This window comes from Schistocerca americana, unplaced genomic scaffold, assembly GCF_021461395.2.
Source record: "Schistocerca americana isolate TAMUIC-IGC-003095 unplaced genomic scaffold, iqSchAmer2.1 HiC_scaffold_383, whole genome shotgun sequence".
Taxonomy (NCBI): Eukaryota; Metazoa; Arthropoda; class Insecta; order Orthoptera; family Acrididae; genus Schistocerca; species Schistocerca americana.
In genome coordinates this window covers 50,001-55,000 of record NW_025726108.1, presented here as the reverse complement: position 1 = coordinate 55,000, position 5,000 = coordinate 50,001, and the positions used below count along the sequence as shown (strand labels likewise).

Genomic DNA, 5,000 nt, shown 5'->3' with positions numbered 1-5,000 from the left:
TTTCGACTGGAACCGGATTAAACGTATACACGGCGCTGATTAGTAATAGATAGAGCCATCAGAATACAGATAATGTATACAACTGTCCGTATACATGCTGAAAGACTCTGCTCACAATCACACGTCAGCCAGACACTCTTATCACGCACTACTCTCTGCCTGTAACAGGCACACAGACAATATCTAAGCACCAGCATGGAACAACACCCAGTGCATCCTCTCTGCCACATTAGACAATCCACACTATCATAACCAGACCGGGAGGTCCACTCGGAAAACAGAATATCCCACCCTTCCGACAACCACCATTGCTCAGCTAAGCCACCAACACCCACACATGTCCTACACAGGGGTGCACCCAACATCACAATACTGCCTCCTGTCACACCACACAAACAATGGCACGAATGAAAGACACAGGTCTGCCACAAGCATGGAATCAGAGCGCCGCCTGTTATGAGCCAAAGGTGCACCCTGACGTGGCAAATCAGATGATGCCGCAGTCATTTACTTACGATAATCACAATCAACAAACCAGCCCCCCCCCCCCCGAAAACACCTTTCCTTACAACAATGTGTGCCTTAACCTAACCCGTATTGTGCCTTAACCTAACCCGTATTGTGCCTTAACCTAACCCGTATTGTGCCTTAACCTAACCCATATTGCGCCTTAACCTAACCCATATTGCGCCTTAACCTAACCCATATTGCGCCTTAACCTAACCCATATTGCGCCTTAACCTAACCCATATTGTGCCTTAACCTAACCTATATTGTACCTTAACCTAACCCATATTGTACCTTAACCTAACCCATATTGTACCTTAACCTAACCTATATTGTACCTTAACCTAACCTATATTGTACCTTAACCTAACCTATATTGGGCCTTAACCTAACCTATATTGGGCCTTAACCTAACCTATATTGGGCCTTAACCTAACCTATATTGGGCCTTAACCTAACCTATATTGGGCCTTAACGTAACCCACGTTGCGCCTTAACCTAACCTATATTGTACCTTAACCTAACCCATATTGTACCTTAACCTAACCCATATTGTACCTTAACCTAACCTATATTGGGCCTTAACCTAACCTATATTGGGCCTTAACCTAACCTATATTGGGCCTTAACCTAACCTATATTGGGCCTTAACGTAACCCACGTTGCGCCTTAACGTAACCCACGTTGCGCCTTAACGTAACCCACGTTGCGCCTTAACGTAACCCACGTTGCGCCTTAACGTAACCCACGTTGCGCCTTAACCTAACCCATATTGCGCCTTAACCTAACCCATATTGCGCCTTAACCTAACCCATATTGCGCCTTAACCTAACCCATATTGTACCTTAACCTAACCTATATTGTACCTTAACCTAACCTATATTGTACCTTAACCTAACCTATATTGGGCCTTAACCTAACCTATATTGGGCCTTAACCTAACCTATATTGGGCCTTAACCTAACCTATATTGGGCCTTAACCTAACCTATATTGGGCCTTAACGTAACCCACGTTGCGCCTTAACGTAACCCACGTTGCGCCTTAACGTAACCCACGTTGCGCCTTAACGTAACCCACGTTGCGCCTTAACGTAACCCACGTTGCGCCTTAACGTAACCCACGTTGCGCCTTAACCTAACCCATATTGCGCCTTAACCTAACCCATATTGCGCCTTACCCTAACCCATATTGCGCCTTAACCTAACCCATATTGTGCCTTAACCTAACCTATATTGTACCTTAACCTAACCCATATTGTACCTTAACCTAACCTATATTGTACCTTAACCTAACCTATATTGTACCTTAACCTAACCTATATTGTACCTTAACCTAACCCATATTGCGCCTTAACCTAACCCATATTGCGCCTTAACCTAACCCATATTGCGCCTTAACCTAACCCATATTGCGCCTTAACCTAACCCATATTGCGCCTTAACCTAACCCATATTGCGCCTTAACCTAACCCATATTGCGCCTTAACCTAACCCATATTGCGCCTTAACCTAACCCATATTGCGCCTTAACCTAACCCATATTGTACCTTAACCTAACCCATATTGTACCTTAACCTAACCTATATTGTACCTTAACCTAACCTATATTGTACCTTAACCTAACCTATATTGTACCTTAACCTAACCTATATTGGGCCTTAACCTAACCTATATTGGGCCTTAACCTAACCTATATTGGGCCTTAACCTAACCTATATTGGGCCTTAACCTAACCTATATTGGGCCTTAACGTAACCCACGTTGCGCCTTAACGTAACCCACGTTGCGCCTTAACGTAACCCACGTTGCGCCTTAACGTAACCCACGTTGCGCCTTAACGTAACCCACGTTGCGCCTTAACGTAACCCACGTTGCGCCTTAACGTAACCCACGTTGCGCCTTAACGTAACCCACGTTGCGCCTTAACCCAACACACGTTGCGCCTTAACCCAACACACGTTGGGCCTTAACCCAACACACGTTGGGCCTTAACCCAACACACGTTGGGCCTTAACCCAACACACGTTGGGCCTTAACCCAACACACGTTGGGCCTTAACCCAACACACGTTGGGCCTTAACCCAACACACGTTGGGCCTTAACCCAACACACGTTGGGCCTTAACCCAACACACGTTGGGCCTTAACCCAACACACGTTGGGCCTTAACCCAACACACGTTGGGCCTTAACCCAACACACGTTGGGCCTTAACCCAACACACGTTGGGCCTTAACCCAACACACGTTGGGCCTTAACCCAACACACGTTGGGCCTTAACCCAACACACGTTGGGCCTTAACCCAACACACGTTGGGCCTTAACCCAACACACGTTGGGCCTTAACCTGCTCTGTAATTGTCATACGACGCGTTAAATTAGTGTGGTGTTGCCTAACTGCAACCCCCGCAATATAGTTTGCTACTCGCACTGCCTGGTCCCCAGAGTATCGCTTCATGTTAAACACCTTGCAGCTATACACTGTAATGCGGATGGCAGCAGGACGTACATGCTCAATGCCCTTCGCAGTTGTTCATTGGCATTTGCATGGCGAAGCACAGCCTACGTTGTGGTACGGCGTGTGTCAACTGTCCGCTGATGTTGTACGTCCAAATCACACACTGTACTGCACATTGGTCCTCATGTACTGAATGATACATCGTGGTACATGTGTGACCGTACCACGACTGCGCCAACAACGGCGAACCATACGGTCCAAATATTGTGCACTCAGCTACGTGTCGTCTCCCTATAAGAGCTGGATTGCAGTATGGTATGCCGTGGATGGCGATCAGCATGAGCCGTCTGTTGATGTAGTGGCGCGTGTTGTCAGACGTAGTCGTCTCTTCTCACACACCGTGATAGCATGGTGCACTGCGTTCCACATCTGCGACATGCGACAGAGGCCGGTTGACAGTCGTTCGCGCAATGGACATCGCATACGTACGGGGGCCACCTTCCACGTCTTCGCGAAGCGTGCACATGTTGTTGCGTGTATGTGGGCAGACATAGTGTGTCGTGACACCTGACACAGGCATGCAACAATCGTTGAATTTGCAAATGGCGATGGACGTCTACGTTTGCTGGTGACGTTACGCAAATGAACAACTGGTAAACGGTTGTGGTGCGGTTGTTCTCGCTAGAGGTGAATCAGTGATGGCGACGATCGGTTGAGCTACCAACCGGTTGTTTCAGCGATACCCACCATGCCCACGAACGTGAATGGCATGTGGGTGTGAAGCGATACGCGGCGGTGGCTGGGTGGGACCGTCCCCGGCCGGTGAGGGGGGGCCTCCCGGCGTGCTGGCCGCGCGGTGCGTGGGCGCACGCGCTACAGCCGGCTGGTGGGGGCGGCCAGTGGCAGGCGCGCCGGCCGACGGAGGCGGCAGGCGGCGCAGCTGCGCGCCGGCGCACCCTGCACGCGGCGCCGTGCGGCCAAAGTAGGTCCTCGCGGGCCCGGTGCGAAGCGCGGTGGACATCTGCAGTGTGCTGGTCCGATTGAGGACCGTGTGCGCTGAGGATGCGCCGCCGCCCGGCGCTCGGCGCCGCGACGCCGTCTGCTGCTCGGTCGCCTCTGCGGTTCTCGCAGGTGGTTTGTATCGCAGCTGTGCGGACGTGTTGGCGCGTGCGCTGTGCTGGGAGAGTTCGCTTCGGCACCCAAGTGGGGCTTTTGTCCTTCTGTGGCGCTGGCGTTGGAGCTGCCGGCCACCGTAGGTGGCGCGTGTTGTCTCCCGCCGGCAATGCCACGACAGCACGCTCCCGGGCCTCTGTCGGCAGCGGCAAGCTCAGTTGGGAGCACGGGTGGTCGCACCTAAAGCGTCTACTCGCCAAACTCCGGGCGATTGCGCCTCTCTCGAACCCGACCAAGTACTTAGGACGGCGCTGCGCGCCGCCGGGACCTGAGAGGGTTTCGAGGTGTATTGTGCAGGGGAGCTCAGCCTCCTCCTGTTTGCAGAATAATTGAGCGGACGCTTGCGTGTTCGCGCGGGCCCCCGGGACACACTCCCGGGCGGCCGGCTGCTCAGCTCTAGTTGACGCAGCTCCCTGGTTGATCCTGCCAGTAGTCATATGCTTGTCTCAAAGATTAAGCCATGCATGTCTCAGTACAAGCCGCATTAAGGTGAAACCGCGAATGGCTCATTAAATCAGTTATGGTTCCTTAGATCGTACCCACGTTACTTGGATAACTGTGGTAATTCTAGAGCTAATACATGCAAACAGAGTCCCGACCAGAGATGGAAGGGACGCTTTTATTAGATCAAAACCAATCGGTCGGCTCGTCCGGTCCGTTTGCCTTGGTGACTCTGAATAACTTTGGGCTGATCGCACGGTCCTCGTACCGGCGACGCATCTTTCAAATGTCTGCCTTATCAACTGTCGATGGTAGGTTCTGCGCCTACCATGGTTGTAACGGGTAACGGGGAATCAGGGTTCGATTCCGGAGAGGGAGCCTGAGAAACGGCTACCACATCCAAGGAAGGCAGCAGGCGCGCA

General features: G+C 51.5%; 1 non-coding gene across 1 annotated transcript in view; it reads left to right on the top strand.

The window, feature by feature from the left end:
- The first annotated feature begins 4,547 nt into the window (after positions 1–4,547).
- Positions 4,548–5,000, top strand: part of LOC124581958 — a 1,910-nt gene continuing 1,457 nt past the window's right edge. The window contains exon 1 of the ribosomal RNA XR_006973595.1: positions 4,548–5,000. This exon is cut by the window's right edge and continues 1,457 nt beyond it. This is a non-coding gene — a ribosomal RNA (small subunit ribosomal RNA).